Here is a 24,694-nt window from a genome sequence, read left to right on the forward strand (position 1 = left end):
ATGTGACATCTAGAAGAGGTGAACTCAGAAAAAGTAAATTAGTGGCCATCCAAAAGCTAGAGGGTATAAAGGTGAGGGAGATGTTGCCCAAGAAAACAGTATTTCAGCAAGGAAAACTGTGTTGACTGATCTCCTGCATAGCACAGTGACTATGGCTAACAATATATTATGTATTTGAAAACTGCTAAGATCATTACTTAAGTGCTTCCTCTCAAAAGGTAAGTGAGGTAATGTATGTGTTAAAGAGCTTGATTTAGCCATTCCATGGTGTACAAATACACCAAAACATTACAAACATATATAATTTTTACTTTTCAAAAAGGTAGGGGGAAGGAGGGCTGGGTTTGTGGCTCAGTGGTATAGTGCTTACCTAGCATGTGCAAGGCCTGGGTTGGATCCTCAGCACCACATAAAAATAAATAAATAAAATAAAGGTATTGTGTCCAACCACAACTAAAAAATAAATATTTAAAAACAACAACAACAAAAAGAAAGATGGGGGAAAGAAAGAAGGAAGAAAACAAATCATTCAGGGTCTTGGCAGGGATTCTGAAGAAAAATCCATTTGGAAAATATTTCCAGGTGAGTCAAAAGGTGAGGGTGGTGAGAGGCCCATAGACTAGCAGCTGCAGGAAGCTATTAGTGCTTAGGAATCTGAGGAGAGAGTGGGAGAAGGCAGCCCTAAGAAAGCTGAAGTTGTTAGGGAGGTGGGGTAGAGGGACAAGGGACAAAGGTAATGTGAGAACCCGGAGCTCCAGGCAGGAGCCAGTGGGAAGACACATCATGACTATTTTCTCACTTTCTAATCTCCTGAGACTTCCTGGCAGGCAAATCCAACAGAGGGAAACAGCTGTGCAGACCATGGGTCATCTCTACCACCCTTCCTGTCCTTTAACAAACACTCAGAGGCAACACTGATAAAGGCAAAAGGAGATCTGGGAAGCAAGGAGAACAAATAGCATCATGAGCTTCATCCAGAACAAGGGCATGCTGCTTGGCAGGAACCGCCTAGCACCTTGGGGAGAACACTCTGACCCGCTTCACTGTCTAAATATGTCATCTCAAAGATGCTGGGACTTTTCATTCACAGCATCACTGACGTAACCCATGGAAAGTCCGACAGAATGTCCAGATGCAGTTTACTGGGTAGTTATATTAAAGCTGGTAACTGTCAGCAAATTAAAATTTGATCTCAGATTATTATCTGAATTACAGGTCAGTTATATAATCTGTTTATGTGAATTTATATAATTTATTTTTTATAATAGTTTGACGTTGTGGTCTGGGTTCATGGTTTATGAGGCAAGAACACTTAATCTGTTCCTTCCTTGTGCTTTTAGTGTCAGACCTAAGAATCCACAGCCAAATTCAAAGTCACTAAGATTCATCCTCATGTTTTCTTCTAAGAGTTTTATGATTTTAGCTGTTTCTGTTTAATCCACAGATTCACTTTGAGTTCATTCTGTGTATGGTATGAAATCAGTTTGCATGTGGAAATCCAGTTATCCTAGCACCAGTGGTCTAAGGATCTACTATTTATTTCCCCACTGAATGGTCTTCACACCCTTGTCAAAACTCAACTGACCATGTATTTGTGGGTTTACTTCTGGACTCAATTCTATTCTGTTAGTCCATAAACAGTCTATCCTTATGCCAGGATCATACTATTTTTACTAAAAACAGATTACTAAAGCTTTGTAGTAATGTAGTAATTTTGAAAATTAGGAAGTGTAAGTTCTTCCCTAGTAATGCCCTCATTCAATGGCATTCCATAGCATTTGGCACTGTACCTCATTTAATGGCATTTGAAGATAGGGATTAAAACCTTTAGGGGCAGCGGGAAGAGAGAGGGCACTAATGTAAAACAACATGACACTAAATCTGATTGAGACACCTCAGTGTATTTTCCTTTCTGCTTTTCTTATTTTCTAATAATTACTCATGAATATCACCTGTTGAAATAAATCTGAATTTCAATCCTGAAATGGAGGAACTGTAGGGCTTTGGAAAATTAAGGTCTTTGAACTTCTATTTTCTCATTGAAGATTAATATGAGAAATAATAGTGCATTTAAACCATGCAACATTAACCAGATATTCTCTTAAATTATATTCCACTTCATCAAATGAGTAAATGAGCACATAAGAAACAGACACACCTGTAGCTCTCCATGGCCCATACCTTCCTTTTTTAAAAATTTTTTTCTAATAACTTTATTCATTCATTCATTCATTCAATGTGGTGCTGAGGATCAAACCCAGGGCCTTGCACGTGCGAGGCGAGTGCTCTACTGCTGAGCCATAACCCCAGCCCCCAAGGCCTATATCTTCTTGCCTCTTGGCTCCAATAACTCAGGAATACACATTTCTTAATTCAACTTTTTCCAGCTCAGGTATATAAAGGAAGCAATTTATACTTACATTCACCAAACTTAATGTAACATTTTAAGCAAAACAAACAAACAAACAAAAAACATGAGGGAGGAAAGTCTCAAATTCCACTCCAAACACAATTGGTGGTAACATCAGATCATGTGCAGACATTTTGGGAAGCCCTCTGTTTCTTAACAGCTAAGTGGTTATTTGATGGCTGGGAAGCAGGATTTAAGTTCTTTATATTCTAAGTTCATAATCTATTACATTTGTTTGGTATTTGTTACAATTTGGATATGAAGTGTCCCCCAAAAGCTCCTGTGTTAGTACAGGAATGTTCAGAAGTGAAATGATTGGACTGTGAGGACGTTAACCCAATTAGTCCACCCTAGTTTGAATGGACTGACTGGGTGGTAACTGTGGGCAGATGGGATAAGGCTTGAGGAGGTGGATCATTGAGGGTCTGACCTGGAAGGGTACATCTTTCCTGTAGCCTCTTTTCCTCTCTCCTGATCTCTTTCTTTCTCTGCCTGCTGGCCACCATGAATGGGCAACACTCCTCCAACACAACCTTCCACAATGATGTGCTCCCTTACCTTGGGCCCAGAGCAATGGGATTGTCTGCTCACAGACTGAACCTCTGAAACCATAAACCGAGCTTCCCTCCCCAATCTCTCTTCAGCAGGTACTTTGGTCACAGTGATAAAAAGCTGACTAAACACAATATTTCATAAACCTATTTAGTTAGGTTTTAGAAAATTGGTTGGAGATTTAAGAACACAGGCTTGTGGTCCATGTTTCCAAGTTGGACATCTGATTATCTAGGATGGTGAGTGGAAGGCAAGGGATAGCTAAAGACTAAAAAGCTATTTTAATTTGCATTGACTATGAAAGATCTGCACTGTGGGGGAAAAAAAAGATTTGCACTGTGGAGATTACAGAGATGATGATTATAATGATATCACAGTTAACACTGAGTCATTATCTGTTAAATGCTTTATAAACATCGTCTTATACAAGTTTCATAATCTATGAAATATGATCACTACAACAATTTTACATATGAGATAATATTGCCAGGGTCAAGGAGCTACTAAGCTGGGGGCTGGGGTTGTAGCTCAGTTGGTAGAGTGCTTGCCTTATATTCACAAGGCCCTGGGTTCAATCCCCAGCACCACCAAAAAAAATAAAATTAAAAAAAAAAAAAAAAAAAGGAGCTACTAAGCTGAGATGGAATCTGAACCAAGCCGCTCTGATTCTAAAGCTCATGGTCTATATGCACCAGTAAACTAAATCACTTGTATACGATTGCACTGTCTGACACTCTGGGAAACTATAAGACCAAACTGAAGAAAGACAAAAATCAGAAAAATATACAAAGCGAGTATTGTAATTTGGTAAACAGAATGACTTGGCATATTTATTATGACATGTATCTCAATGGATACTGATTTAATTAAAAGAAAAATCTGAATTTCTTGACAATCCTCTATGTAGTGCCACTAGGAGAGTGTTGACAAATATTTACCTACTTTTCATGGGGTGGGGGAGGAGGGAGTAGCACTCATTTGGAGTGACTGTCAATTTCCATGGCATATGTATATATGCCAACTATGGCTACTTAGTGTTTAAAAGCTGACTTACAACATTCCTGAAAGTTTAAAAAGTGGCTCCTGCAAACTGGGAATCCAAATCATACAAAGTCTTACTTGAAAAACAGCTGTAAGTAATGATTATTGTCTCATGTTAATGTTTTCTTTAAATCTGATGAGAGGCTGGGCACCATCGCACATTCTTGGAATCCCAGTCATTTGGGAGGCTGAGGCAGGTGGATCACAGGTTTGAGGCCAGCCTCAGCAACTTAGGGAGAACCTGTCTCAAAATAAAATAAAAAGGCCTGTGGATGTAGCTCAGTAGTTAAGTGCCCCTGGTAAAGTCCCCAGTACTGCAAAAAATTCTTGAGATATTCATGATTGGAGCACATGCCATAACTCACATAAAGCAAAAAACGGGATCTTATAAAGTTTTCATAAGCAAAAGATCCTGTTAAGAGGATAAAAACACATGCTACAGATCCAGTAAAGAATGTGTATTTAGAATACATGAAGAACTCTCAAAACACAACAATAAAACAACACAATCCAAGTAGCAAATGGACAAGAGACACGGAACAGGCCTTTTACCAAAAAGGAAACAAAAAACAAAGAGGCGCCTGAAGAAAGGCCAGCATCACCAACCACTGGGGCACTGTAACCAGAAGGTCAGGAGAGACCACCATTCACCAGGGAGCACACCAGACCCTGGCAAGACGTAGAGATGCAGCTCTCACATGTTCCTGGCAAGAACATAAAATGATACAGGTGCTCTGGAAAGCAGTTCGGCAGGTTTTTGTTTTGTTTTTTATTATGGAATAAGCATGAATTGATCATGTGTGACATGCAGAATAACATCTCCTAACCCCACCGAGATGCCCACCCACATCCTAATCCACAGAAACTGGGAACATGCTACCTAACACACAAAGGGGAACTGAGCTGCTTGTCAATTGACCTGAAATAGAGAAATTATCCTGAATTATCTAAATGGGCTCAGTGTAGTCACAGGACTTACACTGCGTAATATTACTTAAGAATTAAAAGGGGAAGAGGAGACAGAGAAAGAAAAATATGTGGCTATGGAAATATCATGGTTTGAACATGAGGGTTCCCCAAAAGCTCACGTGTGAGCCAATGCAGGAATAACAGAGGTGGACTGATGAGATTGAGAGCTGTAACTTAATCAGTGAACTTACCTGTCTGATAGAGTAATAATTTGACTGGTCTAACTAGATGGTGACTCTAGGCAGGGTGGGTGTGACTGGAGCAGGTGGCTCATGAGAGATGCCTGCAGGATTCTATATTTTGTCCCTGGCATCATGCCCACTGCTTCCTGGACACACTTAAACAGTAAAAAAACAAAAACCAAAAAACCTAATAAGTATTCTAATATAATATTATCTCCAGAATATTAGCCCCAGTATTAAAGAACAGAAACAAGATACAACAAAAATAAATTTTAGAAGTGCTAAGCAGAAATGGAGTAAGACACCACCAACTCGGGCAAGGTCCACATCACATCTTCTCAGAAGAGGTGTCATCAATCATATCACACTTCTCACTTTTTAATCAGCTGAAAAAAGACCTTGTACTTTCATCAACTTTGTGCATATTGTCACTCTTATTAATGTACTATTCTGTACATTCTTATTCTTTTTTGATAATCTGAGGCTCAAATGAACTCTGCCAACAGTTTTGGAGGTCATAAGAACACATGGAAGTAAAAAATGAAACATCCAATTTTTGCTCAGCAAGGCATGTTTGCTCTGTAAAACACAGCTGAAGAGATCTGAACATAAATTGAAAAAGATCAACAAATTCAAGCTTAACACATTTGCAGATGGTTTTGTTCGTAACAAAACAGAATCAATACAATTAAGGTAGAAGACTCTGATATCCAGATTTCCCAGTTTGTGAGTTACTGTTCTACAGAATAAATTTAGTATACTTCAGGGAAATTTATAAGTGTTTAACTGAACTACAAAGTATTTGAAACATTTAAAGTCATTTTCTCAAATAGAAGAATATTCCCATTATGGCTATCATTATAGCTATACTGGTATTTCCTGGTTTGGTAAAGAAATAGAAGGTAAAATTTTAAATGTATCTTCCATTTTCTTGTTTTCCAGCTCATTTTGTTAAAGTTAACTCAATGTTCTTTCATTGTAGGGAAATAATCTTCCTCTGAGGGTACTTGGCTCTCTAAACTATACTTTTAAATGTTTTACTTTGAAGGTACAGCATTTACCACAAAAAAATATGATTCAAAATTGTGGAATGAGAAACTCAGGTGAGGATACTGGATCTTTATTATTATACTGAAACTCAAAGCCTGTGATTTATTCACTTTTTGAAAGTAACTGACACCTCGTCACAGCTACCTTGCCTTGGAAAGGTTAAAAAGTTGCTCAAGTTCCAGGCAGCGAAGGAGCAGCCTGTAACTGCCAATATACAACATGCTTGGACAAGAACTCTCCTCTTACATGAAGCAACAGGCTCAGTGCAACCAAAGTCAAACAATGAAAGGAGCCACTCCAAACCAGAGCACTGGCAAACTGAGGGCCGAGCTTGCGGCAAGCACAGGAACACTCCCAGCTGGTAACCAGGGCAAACACAAGCTTCTTCTTCAAAGAAACGCTTTAACCAATCACGCAGGCATTAGCCCCTCAGGTGCTCTCAGCTAGGCCAGCGCATTATCTGTAAAGGTGGCTTTAAAATACACACTGATAAGCAGCACAAATTGCTGTTCTGAACACAAAATTCCTTTAGGCTCTTCAAGATGATGTACTGGAAGAAAGGAGAATATAAACACAGCTTCCCTCATGATTCTGTGTACCAATGAAATGGTTAGGAGAGAATGTGGCCTTACCTTTTGGGATAGAGAAATCTGCATTTGTGTTTCATTAATTCAATCAATCTCCATACCCAGCTGAACCTCAGATAGCAAATACGAAGTCCTGTTACAGCAGGTGATGTGAAATTCTTTAAAGCTTAGAAATAATGGTCTTGTGTGGAAAACAATCAGGTGTTTTCTCTTTTTGTGTGAAAGGTTCAGGAAAACTTTGTTAACTCACTTTCTATTCAAAAAAGGCAATTACCCTGCATATGAAAGAGGCCTGCAAAGTGGTGCAGGCAGCCTGTGGCGGACAGGCCTCAGCAGCACTCCAGGCTGGGCAGGAGGTCTGCTTCTGTTCAGGGCAGACTGGCTGTCGCCACCTGTACTGTCAGAAGAGGTACCACAGCGATGCGCCACCCCATGCAGGACGGCTGCAGCAGAACAGAAGGGAAAGCTACCCCCACGCCACGGAGGTCCCCTCCACACTAACCTGCTCTCAGGGTATGTTTTGTTGTTTTTCTTCTCATCAAGGATTAAGATGTTCATCTAAGAAGATATGTTGTTAAACTTGAATTTTTTTTAGCAATTTGTAATCTAGATTTGAAATACTGACTGTATATCTGCACATAATAAACTCATAATCCCTCTCTTTACATATGCTATTTTTTTAAATATCTGCCACTGACATTCCTTTATCTAACAAGTATTAACTATGAACTGAATCTGATATTTTAATGGGAATTTTAAGTAAATTATTTTCTATAGAAAAACAAAAATTTGAAATTCAAAGTATTGACCTCATGGAACTTTATGATATATTTGGAGGTATCTCTTATCAGTAAATTAGCTTCAATAAAATTTAGATTGCTTTCTGAGAACAGCAAATAACAGAGAAAAGGAAACATTTTGGATCAAGCCTTCTCTATATAGTACAAAATGGTTTGAAACATCTATTTCTTTGTTTATATTACAACTGCTAATAAGCACTGGTCTTGCCTAAGAGAAAAAAAAAACTTTTCAGTTTTGCAATGACAAACTGAAATTTCAGGTTAAAGATCATGTGCTGATCATCCATTTAAAATCGAGTATTCAAGATAAGAAAAAATAAAAAAAACTAACAATTGGAACTATAATTAAAATGCAACCACAACTCATATATTCCTTTATTCTTTATATAGAAAATGCTTTTTAAAATAGCTCAAACTTAATGCAATACTAATTATCCCAAAGAAAAAGTACTATGAAAAACATGATTGAGGTTTTAATGACATTTTTCGACAGCTCTGCCATCCAAACTTGTTTTCTCCTTGCTACCACTGCTGCTTCCTGCAGCAGGCCAGCTGATGCCTGAAGTCAGTTTAAGTTCCTGTTGAAGCCTTGGGACTTAACAGGTTTGAGCATTACTTTCTTGCCCCAGGAAACAGTGAAAACTAACTGAGAAACTGAGGGAGAACACTAGCCTTTTTACACTGTACCTTCTTTCAGGACATAGGGGACATGGGCTCTAGTGCCCTTAGGTCTATTTTCCTCCTTTTGTGTTTTAAAGACCTTTAAGCTTCAAAATGTTGATTTGTGTGTAATCTATCTTCAGAAATGACTGAGATGGACTATGTAAGATTTTCCTTACTTTCTAAGTAATGACATTTCTATACTTCTAATTTTTGAAGTAAATTTTAAGGACGTCAAATTATCGTTCTTATGAAAATACAACTCTATTTATGTTCTATTTCACATTTTCATTAAGAAACAAAAAGTACAGTGCATATTAGATGGCAAGATCGACCTCAGTTTTTATTTTGACCTAGTAAACTTCTCTGGTATACCAGAGAACAGCTTTGCTCTTTTTTCAGTCTTATTAAAGCTTTAAAATGTGCAATCATCTGCTCATTGGCTGAACACTGTACTTTTCTCTTGTCTATAATGTGTTAATAGGTAAGTTAATAGGTAAGCTTAGAGTTATCATTTTCAGTACCTGAGAGTGTTTTAGGAATAATCTGTAATACTGATTTATCTGCAACTTAATTCCGTATATTATGTTGTAAGTAAACATTTTATGTGGATAAACACATAAAATCTTGTATATTAGAGATGTTTAAAAACAGAAACTAAGAATTTGTTTCAATTTTTTTCAGATGTTTTCTGAGTGCACTAATATCTAGAGAATTTATTTTAAAGTTGATAGCACTACAGTAATGTGTATTTTCACTGACAGCAGCTTATTGAAAAACTATACAACAGTTTAATACTTCAAGTTGGGTTGTTCTCACTCTGTTAATCTAAAGCTTTTAAATTTTCCCCACCAAATCATGTTTCAGCAGTTTTACTAGAAGGGTCAGGTTCAGGCCCTCCTATATTCACATAGAGTTTATTGGCATTCTGGCAAGAATTAAAGGCATCCACTGACTGAGCAAGAAAAACACAAAATAAACCAACACTGCATTGTTCAGAAAAAAATATGGACTTATTATTTTTTCATGAGTACCTCAGACATATAAAGCAAAGATTTTTATAATTTATATTTAAAGTTAAGGCCGAATATGAAATATTTTAAAATGTATTCACTGCATAGAGAGGCCTAATCAAAGGTAGACTATAAAATACTAGATTCGGATTTAAAAAAAAATATACTGCTTTAAAAAAAATCAAACATTCAATTCAAATTAGAGTGAATTCAAAATTAATGTTTAAGAAGAACTGAATTTTCATAGAAGTGAACTATAGTTAAAATAATGTAAGTCTGAATGCTGGATCATTATGTTTTTGATAAAGGGGTGGGGGGGTTCTAGACAGTGAGGAAACACTCCTGTGCAGGATAACTACAAAATTTAGGGGGTGGGGGGGCGGGGAGTCTAACTGAAGGAAGAGAATAAGTACTAATGGGCCTGGATCCAGCAGAAGTAGGAAGAACAGAAGTAAGTTCCTGAATCTAAGGGAGCTTTCTGCTGGGAGCAGTTCTGATCTTACAAGAAGGTCCCAAGGAGTGAGAAGTGAGCTTCCCCTTCAGCAGAGGAGCATCCTGGTAAAGACCTTTGGGAACCACAAATGGCTACTTATTGCAGGGACAGAAATGTTCTACATCTACACTGTGCTACAGAGGAGACATCAACCACAAAGGCTAGTATGGGACAGAATTTAAATTTTATTTGATTTTAATTAACTTAAATTTACATAGTGAGCTGGGGTTGTGGCTTGTCTAGCATGTGTGAGGCACTGGGTTCAATCCCCAGCACCACATAAATATTAAAAAATAAAAAAATAAACAAAATAAAGGTATATAAAAAATTATATAATTACAAATTTGTAAATCTGGAAGCCTCTGCATTGGATTGATTAAGAACCCAAATATAAAAGCTAATACTTTAAAGCAGTTACTAGAAAATAAGATTTTGGATGCACAGGATTTCTTTGAAAGACATAAAAACTACAAACCATGAAGGAAAAGGCTGCTAAATTTAATTACATCATAGTGAAGAATGCTCCTCTATTGAAAGGCCACAGGAGACCAAGCAGAGAGAGGCAACAGAACTGGGAAAAGACATTCACAGAACATGTAACTGACAAGGGATTGGTAGCCAGAAAACATGAAGAATCCCAGAATAACAGGAGAGAGACAACTCAGAGTAAACAAAAGAACTGGCAACATCAAGGGGCAAAGGTATTACAGTTGGGGGGCAGGGGCAGGAAATGACCCTCCCTATCTTCCCTACTTGAATACAACAGGGAAGGAGCAGAGGTTGAGGGAGAGGAGGCTGTGGCAACAGTGGCAGCCAGCCGGCTATGGGGAGAGGGACACGGACTGGTGAAATGATGAGAACATACAGGAAGAGGAGACATGGGAGAATGTAGAAACACAAACTTCTGACTGGAGAACACAGCTTACATATGTGGTTACAAGGTTTTCCTAATATCCTGTCTCAGAATTGGTAGTCACATGAGCTCACTGCAGGCTCCTTCCTCTTTTTAGGCCAAGGCCTTCCCTGCAACCTTGTATCACAACAGAGTAGACACATGGAAGCCCTTTGCCTCTGAGCAGTTCCTGAAAGGACAACAAGCCCAGCACAGGGGAGGCTGGCACGGCGGGTCAGGCGGGTAAGGCGGGTCAGTCAGTTCCCACACTCCTTCCAGTGAGAAGCTGCTGGCGTCTTGAGTACTAACTAAACTAGAGACAGGCTTGTATTTCTTCTGCATGGCATCACTAGTATGAATCAAAGAGCAATTTCACTTGCAGAATGACCAATGAACACAAACTACGGACACAACCTTACCTACCTGAGTCAGTGTCTGTACTACTGTCAGTGGTAAACTAAAACAGAAATCCTGAGTGGATTGCTTCAAAATAATTCTTATATTAGTACTCCTAGGCAAACGTATGAAGTACTAAAAAACTATGAAGTTTTAGCACTGCAGTCTTATCATAAATGTGACTTTAAATGTTTTACTAGATGAGCTATAAGATTCAAAGCTCAGCACAATTTATTTTTTTTGTTTTTCTTTTTAGTTATAGATGGACACAATAGCTTTATTTTATTTATTTACTTGTATAGGGTGCTGAGGATTGAACCCAGTGCCTCACATGTGTTAGGCAAGTGCTCTACCACTGAGCTACAACCTCAGCCCTTATTTTTTCTTTTTGTGGGGCTAGGGATTGAATTCAGGGCCTCGTGGGTGCTAAGTGCATGTTGTATTATTACTAACATTATTAGAACATTATCCTATTATTACCAACATTACTCTAATTCTTCAGATTTCTAGACTCAGTTCTTTTTAGAAATTCATCAACCAATCATGTTTTTTGGAAGGGGTGAACCCCAAATTAGCCTAGCCTAGACTTCATCTATTAAATACAAGGATAGACTCTGAGGGGAATTAGCATACTTGAATTTAAGCTTTACTCTGTGACAAGATAGGGCTATGTGACATGTCATTGACACAAGGGTATAACATCTTCTCAATGACTGCATTTTCTATCCCAAATTACTGGCTATGATCCTATGGCTTTTCACTGCTTATTTTCACTTAAAAAATGGTCATCCCAGACATTATTGAAAAGGATGCTCTCTGTAATAAATAACTGTGGTAGAAGTTCTGTGTCTTATAGAACACATCCAGATCACTGGGCAAATAATTGTTTTAAAAGTCAAACAGTACTCATTTTTCACAATCAGATTTAGTTTCTCAAATACTTACAAACATAAAAAAGATAATATTTTTAAAAGATCTCAGAAAATTTAGAATGTTAAAAATCATGGACTGTAGAGATAATTTAACATATAAAAAAGACTGATAGCTTTTTCTGGCATCTTGTTTGAAATCAAATTTTTAAAGAAAATTACATATTTGGTAAAATCAGTATATATAGCTCATATTCTTTTTTTGAGGGGTGGAAGGTACTGGTGATTTTAACCCAGGAGCGCTTTACCACTGAGCTACATTCCCAGCCCGTCTTCTTTATTATTAAAAAAAAATTATATAAAATTTTAGTTCTAGATGGACACAATACCTTTATTTTATTTGTTATTTTTTATGTGGTGCCAGGGATCAAACCCAGTGCCTCAACACATACTACACAAATGCTCTACCACTGAGCCAAATCCCTGGACCCCCATCCCTTTTTATTTTTTATTTGGGGACATGGTCTTACTAAGTTGCTTATGACCTCACTAAGTTGCTGAGGCTGGGTTTGCATCTGAGAGCCTCCTGTTCACTCCCAAGTGGGATTACAGGCGTGCATCAGCACACCTGCATTTCCCAAAGACCACAAACAAAATATAGAGGAGAAAGAGAACAGGGGAGAGAAGAGAACACAGGTGGCCTGCATAGCCTAAAATATCTACTATCTGGCCCTTTACAGAAGAGTGTGCTGAACCTTCTTTTAAAATAAAGCAGACACACAGACATGTAAGACAAAAAAGAAAACCACTCACCTACTACCGGTATGTCAGGTAATAAAATACAACTTTAAGGTTTAGCTAAAGCTACTTTATAAAGATCAAAGTAAATATAATATCTAATCTATTTCTCCTTCAAAACACATAAGATAAACTAATTTCAGGTTTTGAGCACCTATATTCTCAGGAAATTCTTTGATTGTAGAAACAGGATTTATTCAGGTCCTTAGCCCATTTGTTGTTTGGGTTATTTGGTTTTTTTTCTTTTTTTTTTTTTTGATGCTTATCTTTTTCAGTTCTTTATATACCCTAGAGATTAGTGCTTCAACTGATGTGCGAGGGGTAAAAATTTGCTCCGAGGATGTAAGCTCTCTGTTCACCTCACAGATTTTTTTCTTTTGCTGAGAAGAAACTTTTTAGTTTGAATATATCCCATTTGTTGATTCTTGGTTTTAGTTCTTGTGCTATAGGAGTCTGATTAAGGAAGTTGGGGCCTAGCCCCACGTGATCAAGAAATATATGAAAAAATGTTCATCATCTCTAGCAATTACAGAAATGCAATTCAAAACTACTCTAAGATATCATCTCACTCCAGTCAGAATGGCAGCTATTATAAAGACAAACAACAAATAAGTGTTGGTGAGAATGTGGGGAAAAGGCATACTCATATATTGCTGGTGGGACTGCAAATTTGTGCAAATATGGAAAGCAGTATGGAGATTCTTTGGAAATCTGAGAATGGAACCACCATTTGACCCAACTATCCCTCTCCTTGGTCTATACCCAAAGGACTTAAAAATGCATACTACAGGGACACAGCCACATCAATGTTTATAGCAGCACAATTCACAATAGCTAAACAGTGGAACCAACCTAGATGCCCTTCAGTAGATGAATGGATTAAAAAATGTGGCATATATACACAACAGAATTTTACTCAGCAATAAAAGAGAATAAAATCATGGCATTTGCAGGTAAATGGATGGCGTTGGAGAAGATAATGCTAAGTAAAATTAGCCAATCCCCAAAAAACAAATGCTGAATGTTTCCTCTGATATAAGGAGGCTGACTCACAGTGGGGTAGGGAGGGGAAGCATGGGAGGAATAGATGAATTCTAAATAGGGCAGAGGGGTGGGAGGGAAAGGGAGGGGGCAGGGGATTAACAAGGGTGGTGGAATGTGATGGACATCATTATCCAAAGCACACTGTATGAAGACACAAATTGATGTCAACATTCTTTATATACAAACAGATATGAAAAATTGTGCTGTATATATGTAATAAGAAGTGTAATGCATTCTACTGTCACTTAGTTTTTTAAAAGTCAATAAAAAAAGGAAAAAATTATTTATTAAAAGCTGCGGGAGGGAAGAAACGAGATTTATTATTTGTCTATAAATGTGCAAGACATAAGAATCAGAATACAGTATTCTAGTATAAATGCCCCAAATAGGGCTGGGGATGTGGCTTAAGCGGTAGTGTGCTCGCCTGGCATGCGTGCGGCCCGGGTTCGATCCTCAGCACCACATACAAAGATGTTGTGTCCACCAAAAAAACCTAAGAAATAAATATTAAAAAATTCTAAAAAAATAAAAAATAAAAAAATAAATAAATGCCCCAAATAAAAATTTATGTTACTTAACAGATGCATAATTAACTCCTCAAAAAACAAATCACACTCTGGTCCATGTTTTCTGGAAACATTAAGAATTACATATCGGTAGTGACGCTCGTCTTATAGGCCAATCACAATTACTTTTTAAGACAAAGGTACCACATATGTACCCATATGAATACAAAACCACCTACCACCTAGGTGGTGTCACCTACTACTATGCAGGTTAAAATGGGGAGAATCACTGTGGTTCCAGAGTGGACCTATAAGATAGCTAAATAAGAAATTATACTACCAATTCTTTGCCTTCCCATCCCTAAAACACTTCACATTCTTTTTTGACAAAATTCCTCTGCAAAGAAAACATTTAATGTTAATGATTTTAGCAGACTGTCCAATGCTGTAAGTACGAATCCTTAGAGCAGTGAAAAGAGGGTGACATTTACTATGTGTGCATGCATATTTGGAAAACTGTGTTAAGTTCTATTCCCAATGTGGAGAAGTAACAGACTCCCCTCCTCCTTCCCTTCCAGGTCCCAGCATCTGAAGGGAAAGCTACCTGTCCTTGTCTACCTTAAAAATAGTTCCTCAAAAGGTATGCATTCTTACACTAAAGAGAGAATGAATACCTGAGAAGATGAAAGACCGCCCTTGTCCTTGGATAGGCAAAATTAATATTGACAAATGGCCATACTACCAAAAGTGTTATATAGATTCAATGTATCCCCCTCAAAATACCAATGACATTCTTCACAGAACTGAAAAAAAAAAAAAAAAAAAAAAAGTCCTAAAATTTGTTTGAAAGAATGAAAGACCTGGAATAGTCAAAGCAATCCCAAGCAAGAGGAGTGATGCTAAGTCATCACAATGCCTGATCTCAAATTATACTACAGAGCTACAGCAACAAAAACAGCATGGTATTGGCATCAATATAGACATGAAGACCAATGGAATAGAATAGAAGACACAGAGACAAACCCCACATACTTACAGTCATCTGATACTTGAGAAAAGTATTAAAAACACATGTTGGAGAAAAGAGAGCCTTTTTTTAATATGCAGGAGTTTAATATATTTTTATATGTAAGAATTTAATATAGCTTAAAAAGGTCTAAAAATTAATGGTGGAGAAAAAAGGATCTTTACCCAAATGGTCTTAGTACTCTTCTTGGAGAAGAAAAAAATTAGCTTTAATCCCAAATCCATATCAATTAGCAAAATAAAATCCAAACAGTTAAAAGTTTAAATAGCGAGAATGGAAGAAACTATTCTAAAACACAAAACACTAATGACATCACATCTAAAAAGATAGCGTTTTTTAACAAATGGTGCTGGGAAAACTGGACATCCATATATAGAAGAAGGAGACTAGATGCCTATTTCTCACCCTGCACAAAAGTCAAATCAAAGTGGATCAAAAATGTAGTAATTAGACCAGAAACTCTGTGACTGCTAGAAGAAAACATGAGTAAACACTCCCTCCATTTAGGTACAGGCAATAAGACACCTAAAGCTCAAGAAATAAAACCAAGAATCAATAAATGGGATGGCATCAAATGAAAAAGCTTTACACAGCAAAGGAAACAAAGAGAGCCTACAGAATGGGAGAAAACCTTTGTCAGCTACTCTTCCAACAGAGGATTAATATCCCATATATCTCAAAAAATTTAGCACTAAAACAACCCAATCAATAAGTGGGCAAAATAACTAAACAGACATTTTTCAAAAACAGAAAAACAAATAGCCAAAAAAATTTTTTACTTGAAAAAAAAAAAAGAAAAAAAAGTTCAACATCTCGAGCAAACCGGGAAATGCAAATCCAAGCTACATTGAGATTTCATCTCACTCCAGTCAGAATGACAATCATCAAGAATACAAATAATAATAAATACTAATGAAAATGTGAGGAAAAGATACACTCATACATTGTTGGTGGAACTGCAGATTAGTACAACCACTCTGGAAAGCAGTATGGAGATTCCTCAAATGACTAGGAATGGAACCACTATACAAATCAGCTATGTCACTCCTTAGTATTTATCCAAAAGAACTAAAATCATGGGGGCTAGGGTTGTGGCTGAGTGGTAGAGCACTTGTTGCCTCATATGTGTGAGGCACTGGGTTCGATTGTTAGTACCACATATAAATAAATGAATAAAATAATAATCTGCCAACAACTAAAAAAATTTTCTTAAAAAAAACAAGAACTAAAATCATCACACTATAATGATACAGCCACATCAATGTTTACAGCAGGACAACTCACAAATAGCCAAGATATGGAATCAGTCCAGGTACCTGTCAACAGATGAATTAAGAAAATGTGGGATATGTATATACAATGGAGTTTTATTCAGTCTTAAAGAAGAATAAAACTGAAGACCTTAGAAGCTCAATGACGGATCAAGTACCTTTCACTCATCTTTCAGTATAAAGGAGTTTTGCAATCTGGAGAGAAATACGTGGAGCTGTGAGAAGCCCATGTATAACTACTAACGGGAACACAGGGGTACATGGAATTCCACACACCTGTGGAAGGATTATTTTTCTAATATTCTTTATCATAAACAACCTGTTAGACACGTTATGAATTTAAAAAGGGTTGTGAGCTATCATTCTATACTATGATTTATGGGAAAATCTGAATTTGGATAATTTACACACAACCCAATTTTGAAAACAGTTTCTTCTTAATCCTAACTACATAAGCAAAATTTGCAACCTAAATTTAAAGATGGAATATAGAAATTTTCAACAGTTTAAAACCAGGAGTCAGGATGAATAAGTTCTACAGGAAACAACATAATTTCTCTCAAGAAAGCAAAGATCTTTTATAATACAGAGATTTTATAACATGTTTTGATAAGCAAAATTCCACAGTAAGTCACCAATTAAAGATATAGTTCAAGAATGTGAATGGAGAAATATTCATTTCTTAAATAAAATTTGTGATAGTTACTAATTGAAATGGATGAAATCTGGAACTCTGCACGGATCCTTAGAGAAGGTGTAACAAGGAATAATCATCTTTTAAAAATGAACATCAGGGGTTTCAATAATTATAAGTTCTATATTTGCCCGTATAATATTAATAAAAATTCAAGTAGTTTAATAAATAATTAAATAAGATTTGATGTTATGGCTGGATATGAGGTGTCAACAAAGGCTTCTGTTAATGCAGAAATGATTGGATTGTGAGAGGTGTGACCTAATCAGTCCATCCTAGCATGGTGGGCTGAGTGGATTGTAGTTGTAGGCATTTGGGGCATAGCTGGAGGTGGGCTACAGGGGACATGCCCTGGGAGGGTGGGTCTGACCTGTGGCCCCTTACCATTTGCCCTGCTTCCTGGACACCTTAAGCAGAGCAGCTTTCCTTCACCACACCCTTCTGCCATGATGTTTTGCCTCTCTTGGGTCCAGAGCAATGCTGTCAGCCCATCATGGACTAAACATGTGAAACTGTGAGGCCCAGATTAATTTTTCCTCCTCTAAGTTGTTCTTGTCGGGAATTTTGGTCACAGCAATGCAAAGCTGATTAACACAACATAAAATTAACACAGTATACTTTCTCTTCTACCTAATAAAATGATGGAAATTGAAAGGAAGAATGTTTTAAATATAACATCAAGACATCCAATTACACTAAAACACTAGAGAGGGCAGACCTTCCTAAACACCTTAGCTTATCTTTTTTTTTCCTCTTATTTTTTGTTAATACTGGGAATTGAACCTAGGGCTTTACACGTTGCTAGGAAAGTGCTCTACCACAGAACTACCTCTCCAGCACTTTTTATTTTTGAGACAGGGTCTTCTAAGTTGCCCAGGCTGGCCTTAAACTTGTGACTCTCCTACTTCAGTATTCTGAGCTAGGATGACAGGCCTGCAGCCTGGCAGCTGATCTTGATACTTCCTCCCTGTGACCAAGGAGCCCATGTTGATATACGAGGACACTAGGAGGGGGAGAACTACATGTGCTCCAGATGAGATGAGCATAAAAATATAAAAATCAAAAGGCAGCTTGTTTTTTTTATGAAAAAAATCACGCTTCTGAATCTTTATTAAGGAAACTCAGGGAAATTCACTGCAGACACTAGGACACTAGCTTTAAAGAATCAGTGGTGAGCTCAGGGTGGAGGTAGGGCTGTCTCTCTACTCCTAAAACATCAAGTCTTTCCTAATTAAGAAGCTAAATGATGATATAATAATGTGCTCACTGCCACTAATTTCAAGGTCTATGAGGAAATCTTTTTACCTAGTCACAATAAACTAGGTTTCCTCTGAAGCTAATGCGAGGGTTTTGGGTTAGTTTTCATTTTATCTTTTTGTAGGTTTTTTTTTTTTTTTTTTTTTTTTTTAACACTTCCAAAGCTTTTGGGTCCGTTTAAAGCTAAATCAAGTTCCCACATGAAATATTAATGCTCTCATTTTACACTAGTGGGCATGTTTTATTTCAGCAAGCATCAACATGCTTACAAGCTACAGTGGCTCATTCTTGCTGGGAGAAATGAAAGATTAAGGAAGAGTTTAAAAAAGGCATTCTTCTCTACAGCCTCCCACCAGGCAGGGCGAGGAAGTGCAGACAGGTGCTGAGCCCATACTCTGGTGCTCCCTTTACCACTTTCTGAGTGTAGACCAGCTCTGGACTCAAGGTGCAGACCACTGAACCACCCTTCCCCATCTGCAGCACACGTTCCCATGTGCTCCTCTCACTTGGTACTTCCTGTCAGCCCCAACATCTGCCTCTAGACCCTTCCCTTCAACCCCACTAAAGATGGAAACCTCTGGTTTTGGTCCAGGAACCTGGTTATAAATTGAAATAGAACATACAATGTCTTACTTACATATTTAATTTACGTAAGTGATATTTTGTTATCGGTCTTGTTGTCAGATGTTTCTATAATTATGACTCTCCGTGCTGCTGTTCCTGAGGAGACCAGCAGGTCTGGGAGCTGGCCTGGTGTTGCTAGAGTAAGACCCCCATGCTGTCCGAGCTGGACTAAGATGCATAAGCTGTTTTGTTAATGTGAACAATTTAGGCAAAATATACATACTGTCTAAGCCACAAAAATAAACATATTCTCTATGCAAGCTGGTAAGAGTGACTGTTATGGCCCACCAGTCACCTCTTCAGTGTTTCCCTCCTAGGATTCAATTAAGATAACCAATTACTTAATTATTCTGGCTCCCTAAATATCCCTCCTAGAACAAAGTCCCACTTTCCTAAAATGTCCCCCAAGTCATCTCACACAAACTCAGCTCTTTCAAGCTCCTCCTGACATCCTCTTTGCTGAGATGTCCCCCAACTCCCTGAAAGGTGCACTCCCTCTTCCCACAAGGTATCATTAATAAACCCAGCTTGTTCCACCAACAGGTGTGTGCTCCCAAGAGCTTGTGGCTGGAGGGCACTGGCAGCACACTCAGGTACTGCTCTGAACCACATGAGTGTTCCATAGGAGGCATTCTTCCACCCCCAGTTACTCAACTGTCCTCTAGTGATGGCCACTTCAGCTGTCCTCAACTCTACATTCCAGAAACAACTCTGCAGTTAACATCCTGGAACACACACTATATACAACAATATAACTCACTGTGTTTCTTTGGAATATGCACACAGAAATGAGTCTCCTGGGTGTCAAGTCATCCACCTACTTACTTTTGCAAATGTTGTGAGATCACTTGCTCTACAGACCATCTACATCAGTCTGCATTTCCACAGGCAGTGCATGAACATCCTGGATGTCCCAAATCCTCACTTATGTTCTGATTTTCCAATTGACTTTCTGAAAGCTTCCTCCCAGAGAGATGGGTGAGAAGGAATAAGTTACTGTTGTTGACATTAGTTTCCTCTAATACTCAAGGTCAAACAACCCTCTCCACACACTTGAATACTCAGGAGTCCATGAATTGTCAAGTAATAAACTGCTTTTTTTATATTGGTTCCTTCTTATTCTTTTTGTTTGGCAAGCAGTTCCTGTATTATATTACATATTTAACAATTTTCAGCTTTCAATGTTGCAGAAATCTTCTTTCAATCTATCTCTATGTTAATCCACTTATCCTATAATTCACTAAACCACTGAAAAGCTAACTATTTATCCCTCAAGAGTCTGTCCTTTTGTGGTACAGTTTAAGAGGTTCTTCCTTATACCAGGAAGGGGCAGATATTCTCTTATACTTTCTTCTATTAGCTCTATGGTGTACCTGTCACTTTAAGTCTTTCTTCTCTCTGGAGTTCACATGGTATATGATTTAAGGTGATTAAAAAAGATTTGTAAACCAGTCTTTCCAAGAACATACTAAGCATGACAAATAAACCTGCTAATCCTGATGTCTTTTTTACAGATCTATCTAATCCTCCTCTTTCCCACCGTGGGTCTTCTTTTAACCAGTTTTCTGTCTCTTTAGTCTGATCCTGTTCTGTGCCAGTTCCATAATGCTTTTATTAATATAAAGTAAAATCTGGTGTGACAGGAGGATCACGAGTTCAAAGCCAGCTTCACCAAAAGTGAGGCACTAAGCAACTCAGTGTGACCCTGTCTCTAAAATACAAAACAGGGCTGGGGATGTGGCTCACAGTGGCCGAGTGTCCCTGAGTTGAATCTCCAGTACCCGCCCCCACTCCCACCAAAAAAACTTAAAATCTGGATGAAAAATTCTTCTTTCTGATTCATTTTGAAACAGACTTAGCTATCTGTGGAACTTTCTTCTTTATCAAAATCAATTTACTGGGGCTAGTGTTGTGGCTCAGTAGTAGAGTGCTTGCCTAGAATGTGTGAGGCATTGGGTTTGATTCTTAGCAGTGCATATAAATAAAATAAAGGTCCATTGACAACTAAAATTTTTTTTTAAAAAGTCAATTTACTGAGTTCTTTAAAAAAATCTTATTATAATTTTAATTAGAATAGCATTTGGTAAGAAATGACGTTGTGGGGCTGGGGTTGTGGCTCAGTGATAGAGCACTTACTTGCCTCTCACATGTGAGACCCTGTGTTCCATCACCACCACCAATACACATTATAGCTTTTCATTTATGCAAATACTCCCTTACCACCTTTAGTAAAATTTTACTAAATTTTGTTCCGTAAAGTTATGATTTTTGTTAGACTAATGTCTAAATGCATTTTAGATTTCGTAAATATCAGACATTTTGAAATGTAGTTATTGGTAAGTGTGCAGGGGGAGGATTACTGACTTTTTAAATTATATTGCTTCTCTTTGCCAACTTTGGCTATGTACACAAAATATAATCTCCAAATAAGACTATCTTGTTTGTGTATTTTGTCTTTTCCCCTTCCACCATTTCCCTCTGTTCGTTTTTATTTCATTTTTGTTTTTTCCTACTGGATTAGTCAGATCTGTATCAAAGACATCAGTATTAGCAAGTCTGTTGTGCTTTGTCTAAAAATCTTCTTAAAGTTTTAGTATTGACATTGTATATATAATTTTTTATCAAGTTTGCAAAGTTTTCTTCTATTTCGTTGAGCAAAGTGGCACACGTCTATCTTCCAGCAACTCAAGAGGCTGAGGCAGGAGAATCTCAAGTTCAAAGCTGCCTCAGCAACTTAGCAAGGCCCTAAGGAATGTAGTAAGTCCTGTCTCAAAATAAAAAATAAATAGGGCTGGGGGGGTGGCTTAGTGCTTAAGAGCTCCTTGGTTTAAGCTCCCCCTCCCCACTTCCCCCTGAAAGAAAGAAAGAAATTGGTTAAGATACAGATTAAAGAGGCAACATTTCACTAAAGATGTAAAATGTTATTAGGGATACATTTTGATGGCAAGTTTAGGATTTCTGGATAATTAAGACTAATGAAAGCCTTCAAAGCTAGACAGCTAATTTATCATGCAAAGACCATTTAAAATGACATGATGAAACTCTTTTCTCAAGGTTTCAAACTACTGCATGATTTAATATATCTGTGAATGCTGCCCCAAAGGGCCATAACAGGATATTTACAAGCTGTCAGGATGAATGCTGACGTGCATCTTAACTTTGTTTATCACTGTACCCAGGCCAAAGGCACTAATTAGAGTTGTTCTGCTACACGATGTTTATATACTAATTACCCTACTTCCTAAACCAAATATTCCAAGAAGTACTAAGAATGCATGGCAAAAAGCCACTAGTTGAAACATCAAGTATGTTGCTTTACAAATAAAAAGGACAATACACTCTGAAAAGAAGAAATAGAGAAGAAACAAGATATAAAGTGGGTGAACAACTGTCTTTTCCTAAAGATGTGGCAAGAATTATTAAATTACATACAACCTTAATTTTAATAATTACTGAGATTCTAAACACTGAGAAATTAAAAAGTTAGAAACAAATATGTTACACTCAATAAAGGCAAATTGGTTATACACAGTTAAGGGAGTTTTTCAAGGATTATTTGTGAGAAAATATTAGAAAAGTTGCATTTTCAAATCGACTTAAAGATTTGCATACTCTCCACATGCCAGATACCAGGGTTCCACAGACGAGCAAGACATCCGTGTGCTTCTTGCCCTGAAAGAGTTTGCAGTCTAGAAGGGAAGACAGATGACCAACTACGCAAACACAGCAGGGTGTGATAAATGCCATGGAGCAGGAAACAGTAGCCACAGAGCCTTCACTCCACTAGAGGATTGTAATTCTTGTGTTTCTGTGTGTAAACAAATAAATGAATTTTAGAAGCAGGGAAAGTTTTCTGGAACTTTCCTCACTTCTTCCCTATTCTCTCTCCCTGAGGGGTGCTTCCTTAGTACTTACTTTCCTACCTATTCCTCTCAGTGATCTCGCTTCTCATTTCTTGTGCTTACACATGATTTAATTTTCCTGCTTGACCACAGTATAGAACCCACATACATGTACAAAATACTCTCATGCCGCCTGATAAAGCTGATTTTGAGAACACTTACAAAAGGCTCACTATCTGTCATCTTTCTGAGCACTTCTACATGCCCTGACTTCTCTAGGTGTCACACAAGCTGGAGACGGGTATTGACATTACTTCTGCCATACAGATATAGAAACTAAGGCACTAAAAGGTTGAGTAACTTTCCTAAGGCCACACATGGCAAAAGGCAGAGCTGAAATCTTCTCTCTACTGGTGTGGCTGAAACCATACTGACTCAATTTAAAACAGTAGCTAATAATCACTGATAATTACTAAACACTATTCTAATCATTCCACAGATGTGACCTTTTTTAATCCTCACAATGAGCTTGATAAATGGTAGGTCAGTAACCCCAATGTAAAGAGAAAGATATTGAGTCAGAGTGAGTGGCCCAAGTCATAAAACAGTTTAAAAAGCAAGGAAAAAACTAGCAAAGAATCTTTACTGAATTCTGGAAAAAGAAAAAAAACTATAAGCTAAATTTTCTTTGTTTATATGGAATTGCATTCTCTTTGTCAAGGGCCCAGAGAAAGCATAAAAGTCTTCCTTCTTCCAGCTAATCAACAGTATCCATGCAAGGACACCAGCTGAAAGAGTCTGGTTGTTTAGTAAAATAAAAAAGCAATAGTCCCTGTCTTGTTCTTTTCTCTTTTTTTGCTTGTTTTTGTGGTGCTGGGGATGCAACCCAGAGCTCGTGCATGCTGGGGAAGTGCTTTGCCACCAAGCTATACCTAGGCCCTCTGCCTTGTCATTTTTTGAGATGCATTTAAGTAATTCAGTCAATCACTTTTCTTTCGGCTGATATAAACTCAAAGCTCTTTTTTTATTCCCTCTACCTACTTAGTAAAAAATGCCAGTAAAAGTATGGTAAAAAGAGATACAGAACTATATTACTGGTTAGATACAGATGGACTCTGACAATCTGGAGACAGATAAGTGCTCTTCGTCATCTCCATATTTTCTTCAAAACCCACACACACCTCACAAGTACTATAAAGCACACTTTTACACTTACCTACTTAATGCAGGCAATACTAATTGGGCAGTAAAAATAAATAAATAAAGACACACTGGTTGCTGTTATAGGCTTACAATATCAAAAACTCCTGCAAAAAAACCTTCTATTTAAAAATCTAGTTTCCTGAATTCCGAAGGAAATGTCTCCAAAGATGGGGCATTTTAGAATGCCAGAAGACTGCTAGTTCAAAAGCACATCAAAACCCAGATTAGGAAAAGGAGGTAATTAGCGCCTACAGCTTTGTTTAGGGTTATTAGTGCCAAGGCCTGTAGTCAAAGAGCACATGCAATCAGCCCTTGCACGTTATAATTAGATGACAGGAAGGCCAGAGTTCTATGCTAGAACTACAAGTATTAAAATCGCAGAACTGCCAAAATGAACCCAGTAGCTTTCCCTATCAAACGGTTTTGTTCAACTTTGTTTCTTGAGCTGGGTGACCTAAATGCTTTTCTAAATATTGACAGACATTATTTAGGGTGAATGTTTAAAATTTGTGCC

At 37.6% G+C, this 24,694-nt stretch overlaps 1 protein-coding gene and 1 non-coding gene across 5 annotated transcripts in view; one reads left to right on the top strand and one right to left on the bottom strand.

Annotated features, from left to right (window-relative positions):
• The window catches only part of Afg2a (AAA ATPase AFG2A), a 265,443-nt gene that overhangs the window by 86,571 nt on the left and 154,178 nt on the right, over positions 1–24,694 (bottom strand). The window lies entirely within an intron of this gene.
• On the top strand, positions 3,480–3,552 carry Trnai-uau (transfer RNA isoleucine (anticodon UAU)). Its single transcript has one exon. It is a non-coding gene; the product is annotated as a tRNA-Ile (tRNA).

Source organism: Callospermophilus lateralis, chromosome 8 (genome assembly GCF_048772815.1).
Source record: "Callospermophilus lateralis isolate mCalLat2 chromosome 8, mCalLat2.hap1, whole genome shotgun sequence".
NCBI lineage: Eukaryota > Metazoa > Chordata > Mammalia > Rodentia > Sciuridae > Callospermophilus > Callospermophilus lateralis.